The 19,118-nt window shown below is 38.8% G+C and overlaps 1 pseudogene; it reads left to right on the top strand.

Annotated features, from left to right (window-relative positions):
* Nucleotides 1-6,197: 6,197 nt before the first annotated feature.
* LOC119522444 lies at nt 6,198-6,753 on the top strand (annotated as a pseudogene).
* The last annotated feature ends 12,365 nt before the right edge of the window (nt 6,754-19,118 follow it).

The raw sequence follows: 19,118 nt of genomic DNA, 5'->3' as shown, positions 1-19,118 counted from the left end.
TCACAGTCATCTTTGTGCAGTGTACTTACATTGCTGTGCTACTATCTCCCAAAATTGTGTTCCAAACCTCTCACTCCTGTTTTTCCTTTCTGTCTGCAGTGCTCCCTTCAGTGTTTCCTATACAACAGGTATCTTGTTCACAAACTCTGTCAGTGTCTGTTTGTCAGAGAATATTTTAAGCTGTGACTCATATTTGAAGGATGGTTTTGCTGCATGTAGGATTCTTGGTTGGTGGTTTTTCCCTTTCAGTATCTTAAATATATCACCCCACTTCTTTCTTGCATCCATGGTTTCTATTGAGAAATCCACACATAGTCTTATCAAGCTTCCATTGTATGTGATGGATTGCTTTTCTCTTGCTGCTTTCAGTATTCTCTCTTTATCTTTGACTTTTGATAATCTGATTATTAAGTGTCTTGGTGTAGGCCTAGTCAGATCTATTCTGTTTGGGGTATGCTGCACTTCTTGGATCTGTAATTTTATGTCTTTCGTAAGAGATAGGAAATTTTCATTGATTATTTCCTCTATTATTGCTTCTGCCCCTTTTTCCTTTTCTTCTCCTTCTGGGACACCAATGACACGTACATTTCTGTGTATCGTGTTGTCATTCAATTCCTGGAGATGTTGCTCATAGTTTTCCATTCTTTTCTCTATCTATTCTTTTGTGTGTAGGCTTTCAGGTGTCTTGTTCTCCAGTTCCTGTGTGTTTTCTTCTGCCTCTTGAGATCTGCTGTTGTATGTCTCCATTGTATTTTTCATCTCTTGTGTTGTGTCTTTCATTTCCATTTATTCTGCCAGTTGTTTTTCCGAACTTCCAATTTCTACCTTATGTATGCCCAGTGTTTTCATTATATGCTTCATCTCTTTTGCCATATCTTCCCTAAACTTTTTGAATTGATTTAGCATTAGTTGTTTCAATTCCTGTATCTCAGTTGAAGTGTAAGTTTGTTCCTTTGGTTGGGGCATAACTTCATTTTTCTTAGTGTAGGTTGTAGTTTTCTGTTGTCTTGGCATCTGGTTTCTTTGGTTACCCCAATCAGGTTTTCCCAGACCAGAACTGGCTCAGGTCTCAGAATGAGGCAATAGTATCTGGTTTCCCTGAGGGTGTGTCCTAGAAGATTGACACACCCTGTGAGGCCTCAAGCCACTGTGCTTTTCTGCCCAGCAGGTAGTGCCTGTCAGCCTGTCACTCCAGAGTGGTGTAAGGAGGTGTGGCCCATGGGTGTTTTCCCCCAGGCTCTGGGGTCTCATTCTGAATGGAAGGCAGTTAGTAGATCTTTGCACCACCTCTTTCCTCTTAGGGAAGATACACCCCCTAGGGAGGTGTCATTTGCATTTGAATAGTCTCTCTGACTCTGCTATTTCCACCATTGTCTGGGTCAGAGCACTAGGAACTGAAAATGGCTGAGTCTTTCTCCACTGATCCGAAAAGGGACAGAAAGCCCCCCTTCAAGGCCAGTCGACAGCCTGCCTCAATTTAGCCTGTTGGCCAGAGATATCACCCAATCCTCTGGGCTTCCCCTCCCTCCTAGAGAGGTCCTCCAGCTCTCTAAGGTCAGTTATCACCAAAAGCCTCTGTCTGCTTGTTTTGAGCAGTCAACATTTGTTAATTAAAACCTCAGTTGAAGCTGGGCTGAGGTATATTTGCTTGTTCAGAGAGTGCTGCTCTCTAGCACCACGAGGCTTTGCAGTTTGGGCTGCCATGGGGGTGGGGGCTCTTGGTGGGGTTTCACAGTTTTTACTTACAGATTTTATGCTGCAATCTCAAGTATTCCTCCCAATCCAGGTTACTGTATGATGTGTGGATGGTCACATCTGTCCCCCAGCAGTTATTCCAGATTATTTACTAGTTGTTCCTGGTTGTTTATTAGTTTTTCCAGGGGGACTAACTATCTTCCACTCCTCTCCATGCTGCCATCTTCTTCTTCTCCTGTGATGGGTTTTTTGAGGTAATCTATTTCTTCTTGAGTCAGTGTTGGTTGTTTATGCTTTTCTAGTAAGTTGTCCATTTCATCTAAGTTGTCTATTTTATTAACATATTGTTGCTCATAGTATCTTCTCAGTATGTCCTTTATTTCTGCAGGGTCAGTAGTTATGTCACCTTTCCCATTTCTGATTGTATTTATCTGCACCTTCTCTCTCTCTCTCTCTCTCTCTCTCTCTCTCTCTCTCTCTCTCTCTCTCTCTCTCTCTCTCCCTCCCTCCCTCCCTCCCTCTTTGTTAGCCTAGCTAAGGTTCCATCAATTTTGTTGATTTTCTCAAAGAACCAACTTCTGGTTTTGTTGATTCTCTTGTTTTTCTGTTCTCAATTTCATTTATTTCTGCTCTAAGTTTTGCTAATTCTTTCCTTCTGTTTGCTTTGGGGTTAGTTTGCTGTTCTTTCTCTAGTTCCTTGAGGTTAACAGTTAATTCCTCAGTTTTGCTCTCTCTCCTTTTTTAATATAGGCATTTAGGGCAATACATTTCCCTCTCAGCACCACCTTTGCTGCATCCCATAAGTTTTGATATGATGTGTTTTCATTGTCATTTGCCTCAAAGTATTTACTAATTTCTCTTGTAATTGCTACCTTTCCCTACTGAATTTCTAAGAGTGTGCTGTTTAGCTTCCATATACTTGTGAATTTTACGACCTTCTGCCTGTTATTGATTTCCAACTTCATTCCATTATGATCCAAGAAGATGTTTTGTATAATACTAATATTTTTAAATTTGTTGAGACTTGCTTTGTGACCCAACATGTGCCCTATCCTAGATAATGTTCCATGTGCACTTGAGAAAAATGTGTATCCTGCTGTTGCGGGGTATAATGTTCTATAAATGTCTGTCAAGTCTAATTCATTTATTGTACAATTCACCATCTCTGTTTCCTTATTGGTTCTCTGCCTAGATATTCTATACATTGATGAGAGTGGTGTATTGAAGTCTCCAACTATTATTGTAGATATATCTACTGCTCCTTTCAGTGTTCTCAGTGTTTGCCTCACATATTTGGGGGGCACTCTGGCTTGGTTCATAAATATTTATGATTGCTATATTTTCTTGATGAATTGACCATTTTTAAAATATAGAGTGTTCTTCTTTGTCTCTTTTAATTGTTTCACTTTTGAAGTCTAATTTTTCTGATATTAATGTAGCTACTTGTGCTTTTTTCTGGTTATTGTTTGCTTGAAATATCCTTTTCCAACCTTTGACTTTCAGCCTATTTTTTTCCTTGTGTCTAAAGTGCATTTCTTGTAGACAACATATAGATGGGTCCTGTTTTTTAATCCATTCGGCCTATGTCTTTTTATTGGGGAGTTTAAACCATTAACATTTAGTGTTATTACTGTAAGGGTAGTACTTTCTTCAACCATTTTGTCTTTTGGATTTTATATGTCATATCTTATTTTTTCCCCTCTCTCCTTTTACCCTTCTTGTAGTCTTCGTTTCTACACTCTTCTCCAGACCTCTCTTTCCTGTCTTTTCCTATCAGCCTGTAGCACTCCCTTTAGTATTTCTTGTAGCACCAGTCTCTTATTCACACTCTCTCAGTGTCTGTTTGTCTGAAAATATTTTAATCTCTCCTTCATTTTTGAAGGACAGTTTTTCCAGATATAGAATTCTTGGTTGGAAGTTTTTCTCTTTCAGTATCTTAAATATATCATACCACTGTCTTCTCACCTCCATGGTTTGTGCAGAGAAATCTGTACATAGTCTTATCGAGTTTCCCTTGTATGTGATGGATTGCTTTTCTCTTGCTGCTTTCAGAACTCTCTCTTTGTCTTTGACATTGGATAATCTGATCAGTAAGTGTCTTGGAATAGGTCTATTGGATCTATTCTGTTTGGGGTACACTGTATTTCTTGAATCTGTAATTTTCTGTCTTTCATAAGTGTTGGTAAATTTTCAGTGAATATTTCTTCTGTTATTCTTTCTGCCTCCTTTCCCTTCTCCTTTCCTTCTGGGACACCCATAACATGTATTTTTGTTTGCTTCATGTTGTCATTCAGCTCCCTAAGACCCTGCTTGCATTTTTCCATTCTTTCCCCATCTGTTCTTTTGTGTGTATGAATTCAAATGTCTGTCTTCCATTCACTGATTCTATCTTCTGCCTGTTCAAATCTTCTGTTGGATCCCTCCATTGTTTTTTTTTCCATCTCTTTTAGTATGCCTTTCATTCCCATAAGTTCTGCCATTTGTTTTTTCAAGCTTATGAATTCTTCTTTATGGTCATCCAGTGTCTTCTTTTTATGCTTCATCTCTTTTGCCATATCTTCCCTCAGTTCATTGAATTGATTTTTGCATTGATTTAGGAGATTTGTTGGAATGTCTTTAATTAGTTGCCTCAACTCCTGTATCTCAGTTGAACTATTAGTTTGTTCCTTGGATGGTCCATATTTTCATGTTTCCCAGTATGGCTCATTATTTTTAGCTGTCTAGGCATCTGATTTTCTTGATTAGTTCATTCTGGAGCTCATTTTTGCTCTTTTACCTAGGGTTTTCTTGTTGGTTGGCTTTGTTCTCTATCCTTTGGTGTTCAGTTCAACTTATTCTAGACCTCTAACTTAGATTCTATTTAGATTATCAGTATTTTTCACCTATTTTTCTGTTTCTTCCCCTGCCTCTATGTATCCTTTTTGTGAGAGGGTTTCCTCAGATGTGGTCAACCCCAATCAGGTTTTCCCAGTCCAGAGAGCTCCAGGTCTCAGGGGGAGGACATGGAGTTTCCCTGAGAATGAGAACCTCCTGCAAATCTCTAGATTTGATGCTTTTCCTATCTTACCCAGCAGGTGGCACTAGTCAGCCCTCAGCTCCCCACCAGCGTAAAGAGGTGCAGTGCCTTTAGATCTCCACAGATTCTGTCCCTATCAGGGGCATGGCTGGCTGAAGCTGGTTTCTTTTATCCAGCCCCTGGAGTCTGAGTTCCTTGGAGGAGGGCTGCCACTTGAGCTGGACCATGCCCCAATTTCCTTGGGGAAGTTATGCCCTTTAGGGAATTGTCTCCCCCACTAGGTTCACTGCTTTGTCTGTCAGACCTATCTCAGTTCTCCATTGCCTGGGTTCAGAGGCTCATTGCAAATATCTGAGGCTTTCTGTAAAGAGCTACTTAGAATAGTTATTTTTAAAAGAAAAAAAGAAAGAAAAGAAAAAGAAAAAAAGAAATCCCTTTTTAAAGTCTCTCCCCAGCCCCCAAGTTTTGTCAGTCTCAGTACAGTGTATTTAAAAATATGCACTTTAGGCCATTAACTCTTTCACCTGGATAGTTACTCTCCAACAGCTTTAATTCTTCCCTTGCTAGGGGGCTATTGAAATGTAAAAAGATAAGGAGTCAGAGAGCAAGAAAAGAAAATGGACAAAATGTAGAAAAAACCCAAGCCTTTCTGGAGCCACCAGATGGGTGCCGACTTCAACATGCCCCCCTTCCTGGAGCTCAGCCCTTCTCCTGCAGCCCAAATACCCCCAACTCCCAAAGTTAATTAATTAATTTGTCAATTAATTCTGCAATTAAGGCTGGGTTGAGACCCCCTTCTTGCTCCCAGCAGATTGCTTTTTTTCCCTCAGGGAGCCAGCTGTAAGACAGTCCACTGGGCCTGGGGAGGGAGGGGCACCAGACCCCTTGTCAGAGAAACTTACAGGTTTCACTGTGATCTCAGCTGTTCCACCCATTCCAGACTAGTGTAAGATGCATGACTGGTCACTGGAGACCCTGAAAACACTGTTTCATAAAGTTCCTGACTAATTACCAGCTGCCCTAGAAAAGTGACTAAATTCCACACCTCACCGCTCTGCCATCTTGCCCCACCTCTAATTTTGATGAGGTCCATTTATCTATTTTTTTCTTATGTTATTTGTGCTTTGGGTGTAAAGTCTAAGAAGCCATTGCTTAACAGAAGATCCTGAAGATGCTTCCCTACATTTTCTTCTAGGAATTTTATACTTTCTGTCCTTATGTTTAGGTCTTTGATCCACATGGACTTGATTTTTGTATATAGTGTGAGGTAGGGGTTCACTTTCATACTTTTGCAAATGGACCCAGTTATCCCAGCACCATTTGTAGAATGGTTGTCTTTGCCCCATAATCAAAAATCAGTTGGCATAAGTACAGTCATGGAGCTGAGAGCAGTGACCCAGAGGGAGCACAAGGTGCAGGGAGACGCTGGCTGCCAGGACCCAGTGCCAGCAAAAGAGGTACTAGATTTTGACAACAACTTTGTACGATGCTTGAGTATAAGCTAGTTGTTCTTGGCTCAGGAGGTGTTGGAAAGTCTGCTCTGACCATGCAGTTCATTCAAGGAACTTTTGTTGAAAAATATGATCCAACAATAGATGATTCTTATAGAAAGCAAGTTGAAGTAGATGCACAACAGCGTATGCTCGAAATCTTGGATAATGCAGGAATGGAACAATTCACAGCAATGAGGGATTTGCATATGAAAAATGGACAAGGCTTTGCATTAGTTTATTCCATCACTGCACAGTCCACATTTAATTATTTACAAGATCTGAGAGAAGAGATTCTTTGAGTAAAAGACACCAGTGATGTTCCAATGATTCTGGTTGGTAATAAGTATGACTTGGAGGATGAAAGAGTTGTAGGAAAGGAGCAAGGTAAAAAATCTAGCAAGACAATGGAACAACTGTACATTCTTAGAATCTTCTGCAAAATCAAAAATAAATGTTAATGAGATCTTTTATGACCTAGTCCAGCAAATTAACAGAAAAACTCCAGTGCCTGGGAAGGCCCACAAAAAGACATCATGTCAGCTGCCTTAATATGCCAAATGCATTGTAGCTCTGAGCCAGGTCTGAAGAACTGTTGCCGAATTCAACAGTGCCAGATTCCAACTTTGTTAAACCTACCAACATCTTAAATGGACTTTCCTGTGGTGGTACCCTTTAAGAGGCAGATGAAAGCTACTACATCAGTTTGAACATTCTAATCACTTTCCAGTACCACAAGAGAGATTTTTACTTATATAATAGTCCTAGAGTATGCAACTGGTAAAACCAGAGGCTACATCCAGTATTACTGCTTAAGAGATATTCTTCATCCACCAATGTTGTACATGTATGAAAATGGTGTACTGTATACTTTAACACACCCCATAAACATTGTATTGGAGAGTACAATAATGTAAATCCTAAATGCACCACTATTTTAGCTTAATAAAAGAAAGTCCAAAGAGCTCCTGTATAGACTACTCCAGATAACTTCACTTCTTTGATACTTGTAGCTTGTTATAATTTTTTTAAGAAATTGAAGGTTATTATCATTGTATTATACAAATAAGCACTTTTGATTAACACAGCTATATAGTTTTTTTAATTTTTTAAAAACCTGTGGAGACAGTGATCTTGTCTTTAAAATATGATAGTCCTTTCAGTAAAATGTCTTAGATTAAAGACATTACCTTTAATATCTGTTGGGAAGGAAGTGTCCAGACTTTTCAAATCTCTTATTATATGTTTCCTTTTTTGTTTACATAGGGAACAATGTTTATAGCTGTGTGTACAGTGGGGGTCTACAACAAGAAGTGTATATTTTCTAACAATTTTTTAATGATTTGACAATGTTTATAAATCATTTTCAGGCTTCTGCAGCTGTAGATTCTCACTGTGAATCCCTTGCTTGCTCATGCATAAGTGTATTTGCAATACCAAATACACAGGTTTAGTATTTTTGCCTGTTATTGATTGCTTCACATGTATAACATTTTGGTTGAGATGTTAAATGGTGGATGAGTACTGTAGATGTGGGAAGTAATTTCAATCATGTGTAATTGGTCACAAGGCCTAATTTGCAGTAACAATTGCTATTTTATTTAACAATGCCTTGTTGCTTTGTATGCATCAATGTTTGGCTGTAAAGATTGTGTGTCTATCCAACAGGGAGCCACAGTATTTAAATTGACCAACCTAATGTCACAACTATTTTGAGGTGGCCAAATGTAAACTAAAGCCTTAATCAAAATGGTGCAAATTTTGTATAACTTAGCATCAGTGGTTCAATAAATTTGGATTGCCATGCAAGGGCTTGCATTATTAAAAAAAAAATCAGTTGGCATAAGTGAGAGGGTTGATTTCTGAACTCTCAACTGGATACCATCAGTCCACATGTCTATCCTTGTGCCAGGACCATGCTGTTTTGTTTACTGTGATGTTGTAATAAGTTTTAAGATAGGGAAGTGTGAGTCTTCCAACTTCATTCTTTTATTTCAACATGGCTTTGGCTATTTAGGGCCCTTTACCTATCCATATAAATTTGGTGATGGGCTTTTCCATTTCTTCAAAGTAGGCTGTTGGAATTTTGATTGGGATTGCCTTGAATCTGCAAATTGCTTTGGGTAGAATTGATATCTTAACAATATTTAATCTTCCAAAACATGAATATGGAATATCCTTCCATTTATTTAGGGTTTTCTTTAATTTCTTTTAGCAATGTTTTATAGATTTCTGTGTACAAGTCCTTATATCCTTGTTTAGATTTATTCCTAGATATTTGATTCTTTTATTTGCTAGTATTATTGGAATTTTTTCTTGATTTCTTCTTCCAATTATTCATTGCTTGTGTATAGAAACACTACTGATTTGGGGGTGTTGCTCTTGTTTCCTGCCACTTTGCAGAATAAATTTATTAGCTCCAGGAGCTTTGTTGTGAATTTTTCAGGATTGTCTACATATAGGATAATGTTATCGGCAAATAGGGAATATTTTGCTTCTTCCATTCCAATTTAGATGGCTTTTATTTCTTTTTCTTGCCCAATTGCTCTGGCTAGACCACTAGTACAATGATGAATAACACTGGTGACAGGGGGCATTATTGTCTTGTTTCTTATCTTAAAGGGAAAACTTTCAGACTTTTACCATTAAGTATGATGCTAGCTGTAGGCTTTTCCTATATGCCTGTTCCAGTTTGCTAATCCTGCCAGAATGCAAAACACCAGAAATGGATTGGCTTTTACAAAAGGGTGTTTATTTGTTTACACAGTTACAGTCTGGAGGCCATAAAGTGTCCAAGCTAATGCATCAACAATCGGGTACCTTCACTGGAGGATGGCCAATGGTGTCTGGAAAATCTCTGTTAGCTGGGAAGGCATGTGGCTGGCATCTGCTCTTTCTCCTGGGACATTCCTCCCTAGGCTTCAGCCCCTCAAAAATGTCACTCTTAGTTGTTCTTGGGGGGTTTGTCCTCTCTTAGCTTCTCTGGAGCAAAAGACTACTTTCAAAGGCCATCTCCAAAATGTCTCCGTAAGCTGAAGCTTCTCTCTCAGCTCCTGTGCGTTCTTCAAAGTGTCCCTCTTGGCTGTAGCAAGCTCCCTCCTTCTGTCTGAGTTTATATAGTGCTCCAGTGAACTAATCAAGGCCCATGCTGAATGGGTGGGGCCACACCTCCATGGAAATTATCCAATGAAAGATCTTGCCCACAGTTGAGTGATCACATCTCCATGGAAACATCCAATCAAAAGTCTCCAACCCAACCAACAGCAATACGACGTTTCCTACCCACACAAGACTGCATCAAAGATAATGGCATTTTGAGGGACATAAACATCCAAACCAGCACAATGCCCATGATCACGTTGAGACAGTTTTCTTCTATTCCTAGTTTCTAAGTGTTTTTTTTTTTTAATCAAAAAGCAGTACTGGATTTTGTCAAATGGATTTTCTGCATCAATTGAGATGATCATGTGGTTTTTTCCCCTTCATTCTGTTAATGTGGTTGGTGTATTACATTAATTGATTTTCTTATGTTGAACCACCCTTGCATACTTGGGATAAATACTAGTTGATCATGATGTTCTAATATGCTGTTGTACTTGGTTTGCTAGTATTTTGTTGAGAATGTTTGCGTCTATATTCAAAAGAGATATTGGTCTATACTTTTCTTTTCTTGTGATATCTTTATTTGGCTTTGGTATGAGGGTAATTGTTTTATTTTGCTAAGCTGCTCAAAGCAGATACCATGAAGTGGGTTGTCTTTAAACAATGGGAATTTATTAATTTATAGTTTGGAGCTGTGAGAATGTCCACATCAAGATATTATCAAGGCAATGCTTTCTTCCCGAAGACCAGCTACTGGTGATCCTTGGCTCCTCTGCCACATGGCAAGGTACAAATGGTGGCATCTGCTGGTTTCTCCCTTCTCTTCTGGGTTTTGTTGCTTTCAGCTTCCTGCTTCTGTGGCTGTCTCCCTCTTCTCTCCTCTCCTCTCCTCTCCTCCCCCTCCCCCCATTTATAAAGGACAAATGAACAGGCAATTATGATATAGTGTAGAAGTCCAGGGTGCTATGGGAGTGTAGAGCAATGGCACCTTACCCAGTCTGAACAGAAAAAGCATTATGAAAGAAGAGGTTTAAGCTAAAATCTAGGGGAGAAGCCTGAGATAGAGAGGGAGGAGGGGGAGTTGGAAAAGGGCAAGATACAGAGGCAAAAATCCCCATGGTATAAGTAAGAAATAATTTGGCTATGTGGGAGGGTTCCTGTTGAGGATTCATAAAAGAAAAAAAAAAGTTTTACAGTCAGTTTGAAGCCAAATTGAGGAGATCCTTGAATGCCCAATTGAAGAACGTGTGCTTCACCTTGGAGGTAATGGACCATGATCACTTATTGTTGAGTAGGGCACTGAGAAGGTGTACAAAGTAGTGTTTCAGAACAATACCATAGTCTAGGAATCTTGGGTTGTACTGGAAGGGAAAATGTTAGAGGTGGAGACTTTATGGAAGCAACGTATGAGGTGATGAGGACCTGTACTAAGACAGTGAGACTGAGAATGGGAGGAGGCTGTGGAAAATGGATGCAGGAAATATTCCAGAGTAAGAATTAACAGGATTGGGTGGCTTGCCTTAGTTTTATAATTCCTTGATCTGTGGTGACCTCCATAAAGCACAAACTCTGGATGAGGTCTACTTTGGGCAGCAGCAACCCAGTTTCTTCCAAGCTGACATTTTCACAGCAACAAAGAAGTGTGTTGTGTCTTCTCTCTTAAGACCCCAGAAATGTGTTTTATTGTTATTGTTATAAAACATCTGAAAAATATAGAAGAGTAGAAAGAAGGAAAAAAAAAGTGGGTGCTTCTAATTTAATCCTTTGCTGACACCTAGTGCCAGAAGTCTGTATATTCTGCTAGCTGCTCCAAATAAGGAAAAGATTTTTTTTTTAATTGCCAGGAATTCGAAACAGAAAGTAATGTTTATCTATTATACCAAACAATAATATCTAACTTATTTTGCATTAATTTTTTCACCTAATTTCCCCCATTTATATATCAGCCTTTTAAAGCATTCAGGCATCAACCAGTTCTTTAAAAGGACTAAGGATTCAATTCTGAGGCAATTTCTCTATACTTTCATTTTCTATTACCTGCTGGGGGAATTCCTGAGAGTGTGCAGAGGCCCAAGTAGGTCAGAATTTCACCCTCTGTAAATTTTTGAAGCACTTAGGATAAATTCTCCTTAGAAGTTGCATAGGATGAGACTAGAGACCACAATGTCTTCATAATCATAATTTTGAACCATTGAAGAATCCTCTATTTCATTTTAAGGGTTTACACTAAAGGGGAAATACCTAGCCCTCTTTGTAATTATTATAAATTACCATTTATCAAGGAGAATGAATTAGTAAATGAGAGGAAATGACTTCTTATGGTATCCAATAATTTTGAGGAGATGCAAGCATGATTTGCATACACATCATTTTTAAAAATAGGATTTAAACTGCTTTGTGGTAACTAAAATCACTTAAGCAGTAGAAGCATTCAAGAGGATTCCATTTGTATTTGGAGGAGTAATACCTACAGAGGCAAAGCAAAACATTTAAAATGTCAAGTTTGTAAAAATGAATGCACCAATTCTCTCCTTGAATTTTATCTACAAGTTTTGTGACCTTAGGCAAGTTAATTAAATTCCCTGAGCCTCAGTTTCCTTATTTCTAAAATAGGGATGACGATAACAGTAATTGCCTCATAGGGTTACTGGGAGGATTGAAATGTTCCACAAAATTTCTGATACATAGCAAGTGCCCAATAAATAACTGCTATTTAAGCTTATGCCCTGCCACCTCCCATGGACTTGAATGTGGTCCCAGTGGCAAGCAAAGGAAGTTCCCTGTTGTAAACTCACCAAAATCCTTTGGAATGAGATTGCAACCATCTCAGCACTAGGTGCTACAGAGCCAAGGTCAAGTGGCCCTTGGCAGGTTGCAGAGGCATGTTCTCAGAGGGAATACAAAATCAGTAGGAACAGCGAGCTTTGCTCAAAGTCAGAAAAACAAGAGAATAAAGTCTAAATTTTTAACATTGTCTCACTTCCCGTTCACTGCCATGTATGCAAAGAAATAGAACTGCTTGCTGTGAACAAGGTGGTTCAGACACTATAGGCTATGGGGTGGGACTGACCTGACTTATGAATTCAAGCTGTGCCACTGACAAGCTGTGTGATATTGCACAAGTTACTTAACTTCTCTGAGCCTTAAACTTTTCATTTTTAATTGGGAATAATAATAGTACCTGACTCTTAAGGTTATTGCAAGGGTTAAATGAAATGGTGGGTGTAAAGCACTTTGCACAATGCCTGGCATATAGTCTGTGATCAATAAATTGTTATTATTATGCCATTAAATCATCCAAATTGCCAGCACTTCAAGTATGGCCTTGATATTTGAACTAGCTTAGTGGTTTCAAATGAATTGGAATAATCTGGGAAGTGTGTCTTCCATGTCTTTAGCTTTCTAAAGTTCAAACCTGATTCTAATCATCATTTGTTAAATACCTACCATATACCAGGCATTAGGCACTTTTCCTTACTTAATCCTCACAATACCTGGATAAGTTAGATATTAATTTCCCTTTACAGATGAGGAAAGGGAGGCTAAGAGAAGGTGAGTAACTTACCTGAGGTCACACAAGCAGCACTACCAGGAGTCGAAACTGGGTCTAGATGCCTGTTCTGGTTTGCTAATGCTGCTGTTAAGCAAAATACCAGAAATGGATTGGCTTTATAAAGAGAGTTTATTTGGTTACACAGTTACAGTCTTAAGGCCATAAAGTGTCCAATGTAAGGCATCAACAATTGGGTACCTTCATTGAAGGAAGGCCAGTGGCATCCAGGAAAACCTCTCTAAGCTGGGAAAGCATGTGGCTGGCATCTGCTGATCCCGGGTTGTATTCTAGCTCCTCTCTCAGTTCCTGTGGATTCTTCAAAATGTTGCTCTTGGGGCATTTGTCCTCTCTTAGCTTCTCTGGAGCAAATGTCTGCTTTCAATGGCCAACTTCAAAATATCTCTCTCAGTTGCCCTCGAAAATGTCACTCACAGCTGCTCTGCATCTGAGCCTGTGTGGCTCTTTTTAAAGTACTCGAGTGATCCAATAAAGACCCACCCTGAATGGGTGGGGCAACACCTCTAGAAATAATCCAATGAAAGGTCTCGCCCACAGTTGATTGAGTCACATCTCCATGGAAACACTGAACCAACAGGTTCCAACCTAATCAACATAAATACGTCTGCCCCCACAAGATTGCATCAAAGAACATGGCTTTTTCTGGGGGACATAATATATACAAACTAGTACAATGCCTCAGCATGTGCTTTGGCTCATGCAGCATTCTGCCCAACCTTTGTAAATTCTCCTTCAATGACTTCCTACAGCTTTCAGGGGAAAGTCCAAACTGCTTAGCTTACTACATGAGGCTTTTCTTTATCTGCCTCCAGCCCCTACCAATCTCTCTGACCTGCTCACCTAGAGCCTAATCACCTCCTCCAAGAAGCTTTACCTGATGCCCTAAGTCTGCCATAGCACCCTGGCCCTATCTCTATCACAGGACTTGCCACACTGTATTCTAAATGTTAATTTAATTGTCTTTATTCCTAAAAAAGACCATGAACTCCTTGAGGGCACTGTCTTATCCATCATTGCATTCCCAATGGTGTAGTGAAGTGCTTGACACAGTGAGAATTCAAGAAATGTGTTTTGAATGAATGAATGAGTGGATGAATTAATGAATATTGAACAGAGAAGGTCCAAATACAAAGCCCTACCTCTTTCTACAACAGTGGTGCTTAAAGGTTGGTCTCTGGATCAGCAGCAAGTGTGTCACTTAAGAACTTGTTAGAAATGCGAATTATCAATGCCCAGGACCTACTCAATCAGAAACTCTGGGAGCAGGCTCCAGGCATATGTGTGGTCATATGTGTTTTAACATCACCTCCAGATGATTCTGATGCACCTAAATTAGGAGTATTGGTATTATTAGTACCAATTCCTTAAATTTCTTTGGTGCTTGATAGATTACAAAATGCTTTCCTAACTACTATCTTTGAAATTAAAGATAAAATGGAGAGTGAATATTGTTAAGCAGTACAGACCTATTTTAGATATAACTTTATTGAATAGGCCCCTGAGTTCTGAGGAACTTTCTTAACTGTTGCCACCTGGAAAATAAGAGTTTTGCATCTATGTAGGAGTGTTTGTCTGACCATGCTGGGGTAGCAGCCTCTATGATAGCAGCACCTCCTAGCAAATCACATTGGTTGGCTGAAGGATTCCAGGAGGGCCAGGTTGAATGTGATTAAATACTATTTGGTAAGGTTTCAGTGGCTAAGAGATTTCACATCGAGTCCAGAAGCTGTTCTGAGGGTTACTTTTATGCAAACTTAAGCTAGATATTGCAAATTGCCACAGTATGCCAAGCCCCAACTAACAGTATTCCTGAAAACCCTAAGGATACCCAGGTCTTTATCTGAGACTCTATAAAAGTTTCACTCATTAAGTTTATTCTTCAGAAACTTAAAACCTCCAAAGTGTTCTTATGCCAGATAAGTCCCGAAACCCAGGGGCACCAACCTCTTCAAGAACATCAACCTGTTAGAAACAGAGTTGTACCTGGAAGAAAACAAAGGCTCACCCAATTGTGGAGGAGAAAAGAAATTTATTTCATTCTTGCAAGAGCGGGCGCATGACCAAAAGAAAAGGCAACGGTCGGCGTGCCAAACAAAGGAAAAGCAGCACAATTTATTTCCTAAGCCTAACATGCAGGTCCCTCCCCTGGGTACTCCAGAGGTTACAGTTTATCTGAGAGAGCTGACTAACCCACTTTTGATTACATCTCATATTCCTTTACATTTTAGTGACCTTGGTTATTACTTGTTTTTAGTCAGATAAGGAGCTGACATTAACTCTAGGCTTACGTCAGAGGCCCTTTCTTCCCCTCTAATTGCAGAGTCAGTCTGTGCTAGTTGTGTTTCGCTTCTATTTCCCCTATTTCACATCACCTTTATGTGAAAGCTAAATTTAACTCCTTTCTTACAAACTGACTGCATCCCCCTTCCCCATAATGTCAACACCGCTTTTCAATATGAACAAGTTAGAGTGGTCACTGCACAGATATCCCCGAAGATTGAGAAAGTGATCAAATGAGAGGGAGGAGGAGCAACAAAGGATTGTGACTACTGTATCATTATACGTGTATTTCTTTTTAGTCCCTAGTGTATTAGAACAGCTAGAAGGAAATAACTGAAATTGTGGAACTGTAACCCATGCCATTCTTTGAAATTTGATCTATAACTACTTGTTAAACCATATTTTGAAAGTTATCACTTTTCTGTATATATATTTCACAATAAAAATGTTAAAAAAAGATATTTTGTTGATTAAATTTGAATCAAATAAAATCTGGATACAATCTGAAAAAAATACTATTTGGTTTTGTAGGAAAGCTAAAACTTCAGGGATGGCTTACTCAGGAAGGGTATGAGGGTTACATGAGTATTTCGAATACTTTATGTAAACATGCAAATGTAAGGAAAAGAGGCTGCTTATAAACTTGTATGATCCCATTCTTTTAAAAACTTAGTTTTTCATTTTTACAGAAAAAATCTGAGACAGTAAAATGTTAATGGTGATTTTCTATGTGTAATGAGATGACAGCTTTATTTCTTGTTTTTTTTTTTGTTTTTTTATTTTTTTATAATGAAGGAAATAAAATAAAGGTATTAAATTGGCTCTGGGTACTCAGGGACCTTCATGTGCAGAATAGCTGGTATAGCAGGAGACAGGATTTGAAAGGGGAGATTCAGATCTTAGAGGCTAGAGTTCATAAGAAAACCTAATTGCTATCAAAGGGGCTCCAGAAATATTGAAATAAGAGGAGATGCCCGTCAGAAGATTTCTGTAGGCAAAGACTGAGGATACTTTTGACTCAGCTTTCTGGTGACTCAATGGCAACTTTAAGCAGGAGAGATGGGAAGGGCCTGGGATGTGGGTAGAAAAAGGCTTGGATTTCCTCTGGACCAAGATGGTGACAGGGCTTACTTAGAGGGTGGAAATGAGGGTAAATTATCCAGAACAGTTAATGGTTCCAGAGATTGCAACTGAAGGAGGTTCCAGCTGGAAGGGAGTAAGTCAACAAGAGAAGTGAACAACTCACACCTGAAGCAAATGGCCTAATACTTTAAAATTGGGCCAAGGTAATTCTGTAAAATGAGATTATGTACCTGTAACTTATATATTCTGAATATCATTTATAGCCTAAGATTTCTTCATATTATGGTAAAATTTGGCTATGTTCCTGAAAATCATTGCCTGAACAATAGTTACTTTGGGATGGCGGTTGATACAGGAGAAATGAAAGCAAAATTCTGAGTCTCAAGGGCATGGTCTCTGGAGGAAAAGCCCTCCCCCTCATCTTTGAGCCCTGGCAGTGGAAAGTTATGATTTGAGCAGTTTATATTTATTGAGCATTTAGTGTTTGGCAGGCTAAGTGCTTTGAATGGGTTGTCTCATTTATTCCTGAAAGGATCCCTATGAGTTAGATACTACTATTATGCCCAACATTACAAATGAGGAAATGGAGGTCTAGCTAGCAAAAGGCAGTGTTAGTACTATCTGATCCTGAACCCCAAACTCCTTCTACAACACTACGCTGCATTGGCTAGTCCTGAAAACTCCCTAAAGGGAGTAATGATAGCTATAAAAATTTAAAAATAATAATAGTTAAGGTGAGAGTATAAAGGAACAGGTATGGTCAAACAGCATTGGCAGGATTGTGAATTGGTATGACTTTTCTGAAGCTCATTTTGGCAACATTTTCCAGAAAATTTTTAAATGCAAGTACCCTTTGTTATTATTGAGCTGTAAGAAATTCACTGTAAAGATTAACTGGCAAAGTTATATATGAAATATGCTCATTGCAAAGAATTAAAAGCAACCAGTGTCCTTCAATAGGGAACTGCTTACCTAAGTTATGGTACAGCTATTTAAAAGAATGAAGTAGATATATGTGTTCCAAAATGGAGAAATCACTGAAATACAGTAAGTGGAAACAAGTGAGATGCAGAATGGTGTGTGCAGTATGTAGTATGACTTTTGTGGGAATCTTAAAACATACACATAGATTGTGGATTGATGTACTGGTAATATAAATAATCTTTTTTGCTCCCTGAAAGGAAACACAAGAAGCTTTTTAACCAGGGTTACCTGGGAAAGAGTGAGTGAATTATTTTTATGCCATTCAGAGATATTTGGGCTTTTTACATTTTGTTTTCTCCCCTGGATTCTCCTCTGATTAAAAGAAAAATGAACATTTTATTGTCTTTTAAATAAAAATCAAATAGCTAGCAATCATTGTGTGCTAAGAACTTTACACATAATAACTCATACACATTCTCACATGAAATTATCCACATTCTCACATGAAATTATCCCCATTTTACAGGTGAGGAACCAAAGGCTCAGACAGTGAAATCACACAGTTGGAGATGGGAGAGTTGCAATTTAAATCCCTGCCTGTCTCATTTAGAACTCTAGCTCTCAACTGCCAGGCCCTGCACCTCTAATTGGTCTTTATATTCTCATGACCAAATGAAAGTAAACTGGTGAACAACTGGAGTCTAATGAGATAATATATGTGAAAATACTTTTCTAAGTATAGAGTTGTTTGGAGGAGGCGGAAGAGGGATGGGGAGTTTGTTTAAATTGGGCAGACCTGTCCACTGACTCCTAGACATTTAGGATATTGTTTTTTGAGGAAGTGATGATCAACAACTTCCTTTTGTTTTCCTTTTAAAATGTTAAAATTTATTTACCACAAATTATATTTTCTTGTGGTATGGTAGGAGCATATTGGAAGCAATGGAGTTATTTCAGGGTATTTTTTTTTTTAATTTCTTTGCTTTGTTTTATTTGGAATTTTTTTTTTAATTTTTTGATAAAGTTAAAAATTATATTTATTGCCTTTTCCCCCAATAACACTTGATCATTATTTTAAAATTAACATGATATGGAGAAATGAATAGTTCTTCCAATGATAACCCTCCCCCATAATTAACTACTGTTTCAGATTTTAATGGCTATATAACTATATATAACTATTGCAAATACACTGACATATTTTACATAAATGGAAGCAACTATATATTTGTTTAGTATCTTTTTCAGTCTCACGATATAGCTTCGGCTTCTTTTCATATCAGTACTTACAAATCTATGTTTCTTTTTTTAATAGCTACATAGTATCCCGTTTTATGAATGTGTCCTCATATATTTTCAAATCGTCTGTTGGAGGACATTGAAGTTACTACCAATTCTTTGTTTTCCTAAACAATGCTGTAATGAATCCCCTTCCTAAGAAAGTTTAGGATTTTCAGACTGAGTGTGACACTTGGCAACCCTTTAGTTGATGAGACTGACCCAATAGGACTCTGTACCAAGCACAGAATTATGTTTTCATGTGTGGAGAAACAAAGAACTCTCTACAAATCACGACCAACACATTCAGAGATATTGCATCTGCCAACAGGTGGGACGACCTCAAAAAGAAGAGCTCCATGTTTTGACAGTTTAAGATAGAGCAGAGACTTGCTAAGATTGCTCAACACTGGCTGGATCAGAAAAGGAATTTCCAGACTCAATTATAAGCAGGGCTGGTGGAGGGCTGGGGATTCTACCAGACAGTCTGGAGACAGCTAGACGGGGAGATGGGCAGCAGAGCTCCAAATCAGGCAACAGCACATGTGAAAGGAGCGGTGACCTATGGGGAGACTCATAACTCAAAGAACAAACCTTTTCCAGCAGAGGGCAGTGCCTCAGATATGAGGGAAGACCCAGGCCAGTTGGAGCCAGAGCTGGCGACTTTGCTGGAGAGGTT

Source organism: Choloepus didactylus, chromosome X, assembly GCF_015220235.1.
Source record: "Choloepus didactylus isolate mChoDid1 chromosome X, mChoDid1.pri, whole genome shotgun sequence".
NCBI classification, from domain to species: Eukaryota; Metazoa; Chordata; class Mammalia; order Pilosa; family Megalonychidae; genus Choloepus; species Choloepus didactylus.
The sequence above is the reverse complement of the archived record's forward strand: the minus strand, read 5'-3'. Positions and strand labels throughout refer to the sequence as shown.